Genomic DNA, 14,963 nt, shown 5'->3' on the forward strand with positions numbered 1-14,963 from the left:
CATTTGGTATTCTTCAGATAGTCTTGGCCCAGCCTCAGCACTCTCTGGCTGGCAGCCATTTCCCAGGGCTGCCGTGCCAAAACTGTCTACACACACTGCCTCTTTTTTCCCCCTTTAACTGCTTTATAACTAGGTTGACATACCAGCATACACAGTCCCATATGCTTGCTCACATACTATGCATACCTAGGGGTATGTATCTCATCCACATGCACTTCATTCTACTTCATCAAATAGATTTGATTCCTTCGCTGGAATAGCTACATGAAAATAATCTCAAAAAATGCAGCTTAGAAAGACAAAAGTCAGAGCTGAGGGTTCAGCCGCAAATTACTAACTGAGGGTATTGCCTAGGAACTGGAAAGGGTGTTAAGTCATGCCTCAGAAACACAAGATACCTACTTTTCTCCCCAAGAAACAGCTCCCAGGAACCCGCTTCTTGCTGAGAGAGCCCAATGCGATAAACACACAGTGAAAACACAAGAAACAAACGGTCCAACAATCTTGTAAGACAGGTTATTCTGTATCTTGATGCCAGGAAAATTACACAGCTTTAACATACCAGAGGTCTCAGTGGAGCTCAGGTTTGTAACAGTCAGGTCACTGATGATTATCAATTCACAAACACAGTGCTAAATGTACAGTGCCAAGCTACTGCAGTGCACAAAATAAATACTCTTACTGATCCACAGGGTTTAGTTCATTTTAGAAATCCTTTCCAGGGCACTAAGCTTGCTTTAAAAATGCTATACATATTTCTAATGTGGGTCTTTCCTTTCTGAAACAGCTGCAGATTTTAATACTTTCCACACACACTGGCCCTTGCCAAGCTAAGTTTCCTCAAAAAGCACTGGGAAAAAAATGCTGACTCCAAGAAGAAACATCCATCTGACAATACATGCTTCTCTCTTGCTCCACTGAGCTGTCCTCAAACTGGCCTGAGAGATCATAGGGCCTGGACCAGCATGGTGATTCCCCTGCTCCCAACTCAGCTGGAAAGGAGTGGGCTCCTGCATACCTCTGCATTTGAAAGAGAGCTGCCAGCCATAGGAGCCACTATTTACCTTCCTCCACTGTGCTGGGAAAGAGACAAGGGTGACAGCTCCCCTGTCTCCTCCAAAAGAAGCTTCATCTACCTTGGGAGGCTGGGACCTGGCCAGCTCTGAGGCTAGCGAACATCAAATCTCACCATTTCCCAGTGTTCTGTTTCACAAAGCCACCTGCACTCTGGCAAGAATACCTGTCAGTGCTCAGACAAACACCAGCTCAGTGTGCGTGGTTCAACCAGGAACCACCAAACTCCACAGTATTTCCAGCAAAATGAAAAGAGATCATGAAAATGGAAGATCAATGACTAAGCTCATATAAAAAAATGGCCACCTCCTGCATCAGCTTCCCAGACTCTGAAAGACATCTGGGTACACATCTTCCACAAGTCACAGCAGGGATAGAACAGTAGGAATACACTCTTAAGATGCCATAAGGCATCTGGGAGAAGCTCTTGGGTCCAGAAGTCAAACACACTATATAGCTATACCCAAAAAGAGGATGTTAAACTAACGTAGAGCTGGTGCCATGCAAAGAATATGAAACTCGGCCATGATCTTAATCTGAAGCTTCAGTGTAAAAGAAAATTGAGTTGAAAGACTGACCCAACAGCATCCCTTGTGGAAATGACCCTGAAGGCGAGCCTGAGCTGAAGGCAATCATCTGGAACCAGAAACCATCTGCATTCAGGTTCCTACTCTGCCTTGGACTTTTTGCAAGACCCCAGTTAAGCTATTTTCACTCTGTGTGTACCCACCTCCCATCTGCCAAGTAGAACAAACAGCACTACTAACTCTGTGGAGTCCTGCTAGAATATGCATATGTGTGTGTCTGTCTTTCTGATGAGTTACTTTATCCTCCAGCACCTGAGTATGAAAGCAAAATGCAAAGCAACAGCGTCTAAATCACCATGCTAAAGAAATCACACATTTCTGCAGTTCTTTCTGAAGGGAAGAAAATGGGACAGTAGCAACAGATTTTCCAGATTAAGACAGAACATTCTTGACCAAAAGCATATAAAATTTAGAAACGAGACAGGGAAAAGTAGCCATTGAACTCTGCAAAGCCCTGACCCAAAGTCTGAGAGGAATTAAAAATCCTGGGGAAGACTCCCAGAATGCAAAGCCCAAAGATATCAGGTCAGCCAGGAGTCTGATCAAAAAATAACAACTTGCAGGAGGTTTCAGAGCTCTGCCTATTCAGATATGCTTAAACTGGGGTCAGCCAGAGCTCAGCATTCCCCAGGCTCAGTCAGAAGCGCTCTGGCCACTTGAACTCCTGCCCAGCCCACCAGAACAGTAACTCCCAGCAGAATGATACCTCTGCTTGCCTCAGCTCCCACCTGCCCTGCTCAGCTCCCCGCACCTCAGTAGGGCTCACTCACCTCTGCACAAGACATGCATTCCTCCATTCCTCTTTTAAAACAGAACCCTCTTTTTTTTAATAACCAAAAGGCAATGATCCCAGAGGTCACCTTGCCCCTCCCTAAGCTGCAGTTTATGTCATTTGCCGGACTCTGTCTATAGAAAACCTCACAGCTACATAACTCAGACATGAAAGACCAGTGAGAAGCAAGCTCTCGCATGCACACACTGCTCAGAGAAAACAAGCCTCTGGTTCAGAGCTGCCCATCTCCGCACCAGAGCGGCTGTTCTATTTATAGGCACTCAGCTCAGTAAAGAGTTTGGTGGGTTTGGGCGGAAAGAGCTGGAGATAAGATCAAGATGACTTTATAAAATGATTCAGACATTGCTGCCTTTCTCCTCCTCTGTTTTAATTTTACAGCCAAAGGACTTGCTACTTGAAGAGGAATGCAGCTGAAGAGAATTAACTTGGGTAAGGACCTGACAGCAGTGACAGCAAATAAAAGAGAAGGGGGGAGCTGAACAGTTATTTCTGCTCACCAGCCTCTCTGTAGCCTTTTTAATTTAAGATCTCTCTGATCAGATTACCAGGCATGTAAATCATCAAGACAAAAGTGAAATTACTTCTCCCATAACACAAATAAAGAGAATTAAATCTATTTTTAGTGGCATACACTGAATCCTGCAGGAAAAGCTGCTGCCCTGAAACATCAGAGGTTTCATTATGTGCATCCTATCAAGGGTAAATACAAAAATTGTTTGTGATGAAACTATCCAGACTGCCTTCTATCCAGCTACACTTATCTCCAGCACGGTGTGTCCTGTGGCACGGCACTCCATGGGCAGACAACTTGGATCAAGCTTAAAATGATGTGCGACTAGTTTCAATAACGACCACCTTTTATCACATTAAAAATCAGTGTAAAAAAAGGTTACTGAGCAAACTGACAATTTAAAGCACCACAGCACACAGCAGAGAGTCCTAAGCATCTCTGCAAAGAATATGATTAGACAGCTGAAAGGCAGGGCTTAGGAAATTTCTAGTATTTCACTATTTGGCCTTGAAGAAAAGCAACTTCCTGCAGAAAAAAGTTCAGTTCAGGGTGAGCCACACACAACCCTCCCCCAACTCATCCCCTTTTAAGACTTGATATTTAGGAAGAGAAATAATATGTTCTCGGATTTCTCCTGTCAAAAAAAAGGCAGGGTTTAGGCCTAATCCTGACATGATGAAAGAAAAGTTTTGCCACTGACCTCAATGGGAATGGTTTCAAACAACTCAGAGGATTTATATAAGGACTTAATACAGGGAGAGGCTTGTGATTAACTGCTTCCCTTTCACACAGTCCCACCTCATAAGAATAAGAAGCCAAATGATTAACAGTAGTCATTCACAAAACCAGCAAGACAGAGTTGTATTTTTTTCAGCATTACTTGTCAGAGGAGTCTCTATACCCAATAACCCACATCAGGAGATCAGCCCACCAACCTACACAGATTAAATGCTTTCTATACTGATAAACTGAATGATTCTAGCAGGAAGTTAAGAACAATCACATCAGATTTCAGCTACTTTCAGACCGCATCCCTTGTTCTCCTGTATGTAGTACTGCTCACTGTGTGCAACACAGGAGTAGCTCATTCCTTCCTGAAGCTTAAGCCTCTTACCTCCATGTGGAAGTACGGCTCTTGATAGAACCAACTTCCTAGTCTGGTAAACAAGACCCTATTAGCAGAGCAAAGACAACTCTCAACCATACCCAAGCTGACAAGAGGCCTTTGGCACAGGGAGGCTCCAAACTGTATTCAATATAGACAGAGGAAGAACAATGCAACCTATTTTACAACTGAGATAATGACATATTCTTAGGGGCAGTTACTCAGTGCAGCATATCTGAAACACAAAGTTTGATCCACTGGTGCTTCTTTCCAATGTAGAAAAAGAACTGTGTACAAGGAAAACCATTCAAATCTATCTAAACAGCCATTAAAGAATCCAAACACCAAAATCCTCGGCATCTGGATTTCTGTTTTCCATGTGTCTTCAGAATGTAAAAACTTCAGGGCACAGCCTATTTTTATTTGTACATACTATAAAACTTTGAGCAGGGTGCTGATGCCAAACAAGAAATAACTGCCTAAAGAAAGCACCAAATGCACAGAAAAGGAGAAAACAAATTGAAAAGCATATGCAGAATTGACTATCTCTATACATGTTTACTATGGAATTTTACAGGCAGCTGATCCCCAGACACCCAGCAACCTCATCCAGTCAATGACTTCAGGTAAGCATGACATACAAGACACGAGTAGATCTGCAGTCACTTAAACATGGCAACATGGCAGCATCCTGCCATGTTGGAGCAGGTACAAATCAGGAGTGCTCTACCTTGCTGTGGGTAAAAGAGTTTTAGTAGCTGGTTCAATAAAAGCTCTTTGTGGTCACAAATACGGAACTAATAATTATTTAAAAATCAAATGAAATACAGTACATCCAACACAGAAACTACAGGAATAAATCTAAACAACTCCACAGAGTAAGACATGAAAGGTCAAAAGGCTAGGGGTTAACAAGCTAATCGGAGAGCAACATCCTTCCACCAGACAGTGGTCACACCCTGGAAATTAACTCCAGGAAGCTTGGAGGGGGGAAATCTGGATCAGCAAAGCAACTCTAAGTATGGGACACACAGACTGCTATACAGATCCATAGGGGAGCACAAGGAATTAGGACTACACAGGTTATGTAGCCCTGTTTGGGAATTCTACATTGAATGCACTTGCCTTTCGCAAAAGTGAAAATTGCATAAATGTTTCTTCCACTGGTATCAAAAAGACAAGCTATTATGTGTATTCACAGTAACAAAAGGACTCCAGAAGAGGGGAAAAAAGAAAGAAAATCAGAGGTCAGCCACTGGAATCAATGTCAAAGTAGAAGCTAGGGCTGCCAGTCAATGAACAGGAGCAGAACTCTCCATTGATGAAGGGGGTACTGTCTAGGCTTTTAGTGTAAGTTGTTTGACACCATTTTGTTTTAATAACCTATGTTTTATAAACTGGGAAGCACCCATGTCAGGTCCCAGCACATGGGAAGCCTGCAAAATCTCCCCAAACAACCCTCCTCCCAATCCATCCTCTTTTCTAACTTCCAGCTTTGCTGATAGAGCTGGACTCTGCATACTCAGTGAGAGACCAGCCAGAAGCTTTGGCTGACTGCTCAGTGCAGCCTCTCTGCAACTACTAAGACAAGCAGAATCCAGAACAGAGTGCAGCAAGCTGCTGATAGCATATCTGAGATGTCACTGAAACAGGAAATGAAGCTTACTCCCCAGATCAGCAGTGAAAAACAGTTTGCATCAAAAAAATACTGAAACAGCTTGAGTTAGAATCTACCTTGGCACAGAGAAACAAATACACTTTATTCTTCACTAGTTAATGCTGCAGCCAGTAAGAAAAGAGCAGGTCTTTGAAGCAGCTTCTTTTCGATATCCTGTTCAGCTGCTACTATTGTGAATGATTCTCTTCTTTCTAAAAGGAAGAAGCACCCACAGACTTAAAGTGAACAAATTAACAAAGAAAAACAAATTTGAAAGCACACAGAAAGGTTGCACATATATGGGAAAGGAAATACAACATACCAGCATATCATCATGCAGTTCCCTGGTAAAATAAGCTCAGTTAGAGAGCTCCAAATGAAGTACTTAAAATAGATGAATACTCTAGTCAGCTACTTAGAAGAGAGAATGAAAACCACACCAGCACACTGATTCAGGATGAGTTAGTAGCTGGACAACTCCTGGCACGTTAACTGCTTAAAGCCCTCAGAGTATGCTTTCCATAGGCTCTGGGCATACTTCCCAAGCACATTTATCACAAGAGAGGAACTGAGCACAAAGCTCAGGTCATCCCAGCAGACTATAGCAAAGCTGGATGATAAGGGCTCAAATACATCCAAAGAGATAACCAAACCAAAAAAAGCAACAGTTTAAAAGCTACTTGTAAACTTCGGAACAGAGTAAAATTTTAAAGAGTACTAATTAAACATGAGCTTTATGCATTTAAAGTATAAACATGAAAATATGCTGCTATTTTTTATACCATCTCAAATTACACATGCACAACTACATCCCTTCCTTGGGGCATTTTCCCCACACACAAAAAATGTCAAAACACTTTGCCTGCTGTGAAACCTTCATATCCAAGCCATTTCTGGCACATAGCTATGCACCACCACCACGGAATCCCCTATACTAGCTCAGAAGCACAGGGCTTTGCCACTGAAACACAGCAATATAATCTCATATCAAATCACAGCACCGTACACAGAACCCTCTAATGCTGCAGTCTGTACCACCAGAGCTTAAGTAATACTCTTATGCGTTCAGAGAGAGACAAGTTATTATCAAAAAATACCACTGCCCATCTAAGCCCACCCATCCACTTCACAGGCAGGTAGAATGAGGCAGAGACTTACCATAGCAGCCTGTCAGGGCCATTTGATACGAGCGTATCGGGCTGGGAAGGCGAGATCAGAGCTATTCAAAGAATAGTGAACATAAGGGAAAGCACATCCAGAATACAGCTGTAGATCTCATCCTTGCAATCATAACCACCCCATCCTTCCCATTCTGCTAAATGTCATGGAGATCTTGGCCAAGTAGGAAGGAAAAGCCAGCAGAAAGTACTGGTACGAGGACTTCAGGACATGGGAAAGTAAAAGTTATACCTTGAGGAAGAAAACTAAATCCTTTGCTCTTGTGTCGAGGAGGCTGGGAGAAAGCTTCCTCCCACTGTGTCTGGATTCCCATCAACTCTGCTACGGAATTCTGCAAGAAGCCTTATTTGGTAGTGGCTGGTAGATGCAGGGCCAAATCCTGATCCTTTTACACCAACTGGTATTCCAATGGGATTACACTATTGAGAGCAGAAAGCAACTTCTGGCCTTTGGCCATTTAATTAATACTTAAGGTATCTTAGAATTTATTTTTATCTCATCTGTAACAATTGGCATTATCAGATTTTCCATATTTATGTATTAAACAACCTATGCTTGCAAGTTTTTTTTTTCCTCATCCATTTAACATAGTTTTTAAAGGATACTCCAAAGTTTTTAATTTGTTTTTGCATTTTCCCTGTTTTAATGTCCTGCAAATACCTTTGACCACGCCAAGACATCTTGGTCAGCACCAGCAACAACAAGGAAGATCAGCACAACCCTGGGAACACCGTTTTGTTAACTTTCAGCTAAAAAGAACACAAGGGGCTGGTGTGAGTTTGTATAATACTAATTTCTAATAAGTTCTCAGTGACAGATCTACACCTTCTGAAAGACAGCTCTGACTTGCTTTGGCAGAGAGCAGACTGAAAAGCAAAGAATACCAGCTCATGCTTTAGCCCAAGTAGAAACTGGAAACTCTTCACTTAAAAAGAGATAGAATTGTCGCAAAGGAGAAGAAACACACTATTTTATCAGCCACACTCTTGTCTTTCAAGACCCAGCAAAGGCAGCTGTCCCCCAGGTCAAGACATTACCCCAAAGCTTGTGATACTTGCCTCAGTGCCCAGCTCACCTGGGGATGTTCTATGTGATTTTGTGTACATGATACAAACAGCATGCATCTCAATTCCCTGTATGGGAAACTGAGATGATATCACCTCTCCCTGCTAGGATATTACCTAGCTAAATTGATTAAAACTTGCAAGACTGAAACACAATATGCTTGATGCAAAGATTACGTAAGGAAGACAGTATTAACTTCTTCAAAAAAGCAAACCACAACATTAGAATAGGGATCAGATATAAAACTTTCTAACATAGCAACTACACTGTGAGGAAAGATTTTCTCCAAACCCAGACTGAGTAATCACCTACTAATCAACTACCAAACTTAACAGTTGTAATGTTTTAACCAGACAAGCCACTTTTTTTCCGCTCTGGATGACAGGAGTGCAGCAGGCTTTGGATGTCTTCCTCTGTATAATTGCTTCCATTTCCATGTGTAGCCCAGACAGTAAGCACCATACCCTATAGAAGTGCTGGCCTGCTTCTGCAGGGGTGCAGCACTACTGAACCAGGCATGTACAATAAGCTCACTGCTTTCTGGAGTGCTTTATATAAAGCATGCTATACGGAACCACAAAAGATGAGATGGGTCAGTGCTGCTGCCTCAGCTATTTGCCTGAAGCTGAACTGTCCCACAGGTCTGCAGAACCAAACAGAAACATGTTTCTTTAAGAGACACATAAATTCTTAGTGAAACAAGCAGCAATAACCACTTAGTAAGGAAAAAGAAGGGAACAAATGGTTTAAGTAATGAGTTAATAAAAATACCTTTAAATAATCATTTGTACATTTGAAACCTTTAAAAAACATTTCCAAGAGGAAGGTGCTTTTCACTTGGGCCAGCATTTTGCCCTGAAATTTCCAATGATGCTGTACCACTATCTATTCTAAACTTTAAGCTTTCAAGGAAATGGAGAATAGAAAAACCTGTCTTTATTTCTGTTCTCATAAGTATGCAGGTATATCTGCTACTTTAGAAAGAATCCCACTGGACTCGTAATTAAAGAAGGTAAAGTTAAGCAGTGTCTCGGATAGTATACTAGAGTTTCTCACCGGGTAATCTTGAGATAGATATTCTACAGTTTTCATTCACAATCCAGTACTCCTCCAAAGTAAAATATCAATGATTTTTTGGTAACAACAGATTTTAGGTAGGAGGAAATACTCTAAATATTTCACTTAGTTTTATTTTAAAAAAGAACCAAACCCTTTAATACCCACGTTATTTTTGTCTCTAATTTGAGAGAACAGTTACTTGCCTGACAATGTACTTTTTAGCAATGTGGTCTAAGTAAATCCATGCTCTCAAAACATGCAACAGTTTAATGTTAGCTTTTTGGTTCCAGGAACCTGAACTATAGTTAGAAAGAATGAGAAAAGCTACAAGTGTGTGTGGTTTTGTGCTTTGTTTTGTTGGTTTATGTGTTGGGTTTTGTTTTTTTTAAAGGAAGTAACAGCTGTTGCTTTCACATAGCATCCAAAACTCTCCAGCAGTGAGGCAAAACTTAAGAGTACACCACTGGTAACAGCACTGGGAGGCCTCCCAAATTTTGTCAGAACAGGTGAGACTGAAGAGCACGCAAAACATAGCATAGATTAAGGGACAGAAACATTCTTGCATCAATACACCATGACCTAAAATCCTCCCTTTTTCCGTAGTGACAGAGAAGGAACTAGTATGTTTGGTGTTAATCCAAGAAAATTCACGCTCATAAAACCTGTGCTCAAGATGTTCGGTTTCAATTCAATCACAAGAACTTCTCTTTTGCAGTGATTATCTACCTCTTTAAGTGATGAGTTCCCAGTTTCTACCTGGACTAAAGCATGAGCCACTACAATTTACACCATGTGAAGCTCCTAAAATGTCCTCTTTAGACACCCTGTTAGAAGGCATCATAACAAAACCAGACAGACATTTTGACATTTCAGTGGAGATGCCACAGCCACAACATGAATTAAGCTATATATTACTGAAAATTGCCTCCTCACTTGTTGCATATCTCTTTCATATTGTCTCTTCACTGAAATGCGTTGCTTCCTATCATAACACTTCTCTCAATACTTGTATCAAACTAATAAACTTCCCTATTTCCTCACTCTCATCTCAGAACTTGCCCTCCAGAAGTAAAAATAACACTACTTTACCTATAAAAATGGACTTTTATCCATTAGGCAATACAAGAAGAATCAAAATGAGCTTTCCTCAGTTGCTAATGCTGCCTACCATATGTTTCAGAACTCATTTCGTCTGTTCTGGAAACCTGCACAAAAATGAGGAGAAACATTTTGCTTCCTCCTGTTTTTTCTTGCTTGTATGCTTCAGGGTGGCTCCTAGACCTCAAAGCCTCTGATCAGAAAGAGAATCACAACCTCCCATAGCGCTAAAGTTATCTATACCACAGACTGCTGCATAGCACAGAAATCGGAAACTTGCTAGTTTAGATACTGAACAAAGTCTGTCCACCACAGCATAAAGCTCAATACCAGTTAATTTATCCTGCTGTTCATAATATAAATTAACCTGACATATCTCTGCTACTGCAGCCAGGCAGCTTCCAGTATCCCAGAAAGTTTGGAAAGCTGCTTGCTCTGTTTGCAACTCTGTTGAAATATATATTGCAACCTTGTCCTTAAAACTTTTTATAAATGGTTATAAAACCTAAAAATATTACATAGAAATTGCTCATAAAAGTGAACAGAGGTTAGACTGAATTAGTCTAAACAAGAAGTCCTCCTGATGCCACGCAAGGACATCGCTGAAATCCTGCCTGGTAAACAAGCTGAGGCCTCAACATACCAAAGCTGTCACGCTGGAAATCACACTAACTAATGAATGAAGCAAGTACATGTCCTGTTCATCCACACTCTTGCTTTCTGAGGCTTGTAACCTGACGCTTGCAATGAAAGGTCAAGTTCAAAGGAGGAAGCATGTGTTACCATCAGAGCTCATGGAAGGTGCAGTGCTCCTCCATTTCACACGCTCTTCTCACAAGACCACCTCTGACTTATTGTGTCTTCATCCATGCCAGGTGACACCTGAGATGATATTACCACTTTAGCTGATTCCAGCTGAGTTGTGAACACAGCTTAGAAGGTGGAAGCTTAGAAACTGTTGCTCCTCCTTACACATCATCTTTGCCTTACTTTATTTCACCTCTTTCCTAATTCCCATCCATTCAAAAGTACTTTATCTTAGTTGACCAACAGTTTCTGCACCAATGCCAGCCTAAGATGAAGAGAGGGGCTAAATGCACCTTACTATGAAGCTTGATGCTGGTACAAGTCTAACAGGTCTCAAAATGGCTGATCAGGCACTCTACGCAGCCTCTACTTCTTTGCCAACTAAGACAGCAGTTACACTAGCTGTTGACTGTCTACTACCTGATCATAGAAGGTATCCTTCTTTCCCCAGAATAATAATCAAGAGACTACTAAACATATTTCTCTTCTCTTCCTCAAAAAATATTACTACATTACTATAAAACATTACAACATAGTACATTTCACTTTCCAAACACTTAGCTTCTTGCTACTCCTTCCCCCACCCTCCATCTTCATAAGGGACAGATTTTTCAGCTAAACAGATATTAGCTATGATTTGCCTTCAGACACTGCTTGACAAAGTCACAGTGCCTATACATCCAAACAACTGTATTTGCCCCGCAGTACTACCACACTAACGTATTTAAGTCAAACACACCTGGGCAACTTGTGGGCTCAGGAACAAGTTCAGGGAAGTTTTAGGGTCTTGTAAGCAAGCAGCTTTATTTTACAGTGCTTCCTGAAAATCAACAGATGACAAGACCAGAGTAGGGAAAACATATCTTCAACATGACTGACAAACGAGTAAATTCTGAGGAACTCCATGGGTACAGCTGACTTCACACTCAAGCTGTGCTAAGAGTAGGTACCCATGGTGATGTAACTGTACTTACAGGCATAGTCTTGAGCTACCTACAGCAGAAGATTTGGTTAGAAGAGATTTATATCCTCAGGGCACAGTAAAAGTCTGCCTGCATCTCTTACTGTCACTCTGACAGACCTGTCCAACAGCTTCTGCAGGTTACAGTGTGCACTCTGTCACTCAATAGACAGATTCAGAATTAGGCCTGCTTTTACAGAGGAAGCAAGCTCCTTAAACTCTCATCAGAATAATGATTTCTCACAAAGTTGCTTTTGCTCCTTGCGAAGAAGTATACATGCAGCAGCATGCAGAAAAGATGATGAAACAAAAAGACATCAACAAGCAACAGAACAGATCAATCCTTGATATCACAATAACTGGGCTTACTCAGAAAATTTTACAGTTTAGAAGGTCTTCTGCAGATTAACACACAGAAGACTTAATAGCTGTAGACAATATTTGTTTATAATCCTTGCTCTTAACATGTTTATGTCCACATAGTACAAGTGGCTGCTTTAGGCTTTTTCCAGCCATGCTGATGCAGGAAGTATGTAAAACAGGGCAAACAAGCAGAAAAATGAATACATGTTCTGGTATACTCTAACAAAAGTAAAATCCAATGTACCTTTAACTTAGCATCTCTAACGTCTCACTGTAAGTGGGAGTCCCTGCTCTGGCACTGAGAAAGTTATCCTTGCTGTTATGACAGACACCACCATGTAGGTATAAAAATCAGACTATGGCATCTTTCCTCCTTTCCCACATGGAACCCCCATCACAAGTGGTATTAAGAAATCACAAGGTTCATCTACTCTCCAGCGAGACAAATTTCTCATATTCAGCACCCTGTGCACAAGAAAAGATCTCAAAAGGCTTATTTTTTTTCACAGCAGACTAGAGCAAGTCACCTGGTGCTACAGCATGGCTCAGATCTGCTCGATACAATGCACACCAACCCATGTAGAGGGCTTCACTGTTTCCTGTTGTGGCCAACAGAACTGTCTCACTCACACAGCCCAGACCCTCAGTGACTTAAATCCATGAGTGACAGCATCAGCAGCACTGCAGAGATGGAGGAAGCAGCATTGCCATGCATAATGAAGCGAGCACACGGTCCTCATGCATGACCATACTTTGTCAACAGGGTTTCAGACCTGGAATCGATGCAGCATAATAATGACGAGCAGCAGAATAACAAAATAAAAAAAAAAGATCCCTATGAATAACCCTTCAGCACTGCATCATGAAGAGATATTTACTCTCTTTCACTGTGAATACAAGATACTCAACATGGAGCTAGCAGCATCAGCACTGACCAAGCCTTCTGCACCCACAGAGCTGCTTGCCCATGCTCCAGGAAGCTGATGGCACAAGAGTAACTTAACCTGGTATTTCTAAGAAGACACATATCACACAACTATCCAAGAGTTATACAGGATTTTAATGGCTACAAAGAAAAATCATGCAGCTGTAATAAAAATAGTACAGAACAGGGCAACTCCCTGTGGGTGGTTCCTAGCCTAAGGCTCAAGGAAACCTTCACATCTTCTGTTACAGTAACAATACAGAGGAACTACAGCTGTAGTTGCAGTTGCGGAACACCATTCCTGCCCCTCAAAATGGCATTATAGTTCCAGAATGAGCCACAAAGGGGTAAAACCTGACTCAGCCCAGGGAAGCAAGGTAGAAAACACTGTCGCCTGACCAGGGAGGCAAAGCAGGGCAAAAAAAGATGGGCGCAAAGACTAACCAGCTGTGATTGCTGACCAGACAGGAGACTATATGGTTACAGAAAGGAAAAATACAAGAATAAAAGATAGGGAAAACTGGGATGCAACCATAAAAAGGATGGGAAGATGCTGAGGAAAGCACCCACCATGAGGGATGCACCTTTCAAACCCCAGTGCTTTGACTTTGACACAGTGACTTGTGAAACGTCCAACAGGGCCACAGGAAGAGGGTTAGGAAAGTGGCAGTGGGGGAGAGCTTGTGACAGGGTCCTTCAGGGAAAGCAAAGGGAGGTGAGGAGGGGAGCCCTGGCAAGTCTGATATGGGGAAAAAGGAGGAGATACAACTTCAGGGCCTGGGAATGCCCTTAGAGCTCAAATATGTCAGATATATGAGATAATAGAGGACAGCTCAGATCTGACTTCCATGACTCCAAGAAAACAGTGCAGGGGAAGAAAGCAAGGAAGAGGTAAGCCAGGGTCCCGCTCAGCCTGGACACACTGATCACTTAAGACAGAAACGCTCCCTGGCACGTCTGAACCTAGGCACTGGGAAGAAGGTGGCTTAAGCTGGGCTCTTGGGAAGGTTCCTACATGACTCCAGAGAGGTAGATTGGGAGTGCTACTTGCATGGTGGCTGGGGGCAATTCCAAGAGCCCGAGCGAAGTTAGGGGGTCACTGGCATACACTGAAGGGCATTTAGGGGGCAGCTACTGACAGGCACCTGAGAAACAGTTAGGTACGGGGATCCCCGAGAAGCATTTGTGGGTTTGCAGGTCCCTGAAGAACTGCTGGGGAAGGTATTGTCAGCAGGTTTCCGAGGTGCGGGTTAAGGGTCGCCGGCATGTCCCTGAGGGGCGGGTGGGGAAGGGGGAGAGCGAAAACGGCTAGTCCGTGAGGGGCGGTGGGGGCTGTGGGAGAGGATGGCGGGCAGGTCCCGGAGAAACAGGGTATGTGTGAGGTGATGGGTGGCAGGTCCTTGAGGGGTGGCTGCGGGGAACGGGGCGTCGCCAGCAAGTCCCTGAGAAGCGGGGGAGTGGAGAAGGGATCGCCGGCAGCTCCCTGAGGGACGGGCTGGAGGAGCTCCCCAGCAGGCAACCGAGAGAGGCTGGGGGGTCCTCGGCAACTCCAAAAGGGGCGGAGTGGGGTCGCCGGCGGGCATTCTCCGCTGCGGAGGCGCAGGCCTTGCCGGGCGGGAGGGGAGGCGGCGGCGCTGAGAAACGCAGAGGCAGAGCCGGCCGCAGCGCTGCCGGAGCCCGAGGCCCTGCCCGCGGCCCCCGCCCGCCGCACGCACCTTCTGGCGGATTTGCCCGGACGTAGAGACTTTGCGGATGAGTTTCTGCGGGGAGCCCGGCTCC

General features: G+C 43.2%; 1 protein-coding gene across 1 annotated transcript in view; it reads right to left on the reverse strand.

The window, feature by feature from the left end:
* The window catches only part of DGKD (diacylglycerol kinase delta), a 59,957-nt gene extending 44,994 nt beyond the window's left edge, over window positions 1-14,963 (reverse strand). The window contains exon 1 of the mRNA XM_031043653.2: window positions 14,900-14,963. The gene's annotated coding sequence lies outside the window, so the exon portion shown is untranslated. The remainder of the gene's footprint in view (window positions 1-14,899) is intronic.

The sequence above is a fragment of the Melopsittacus undulatus genome, chromosome 6 (assembly GCF_012275295.1).
Source record: "Melopsittacus undulatus isolate bMelUnd1 chromosome 6, bMelUnd1.mat.Z, whole genome shotgun sequence".
Classification (NCBI taxonomy): domain Eukaryota; kingdom Metazoa; phylum Chordata; class Aves; order Psittaciformes; family Psittaculidae; genus Melopsittacus; species Melopsittacus undulatus.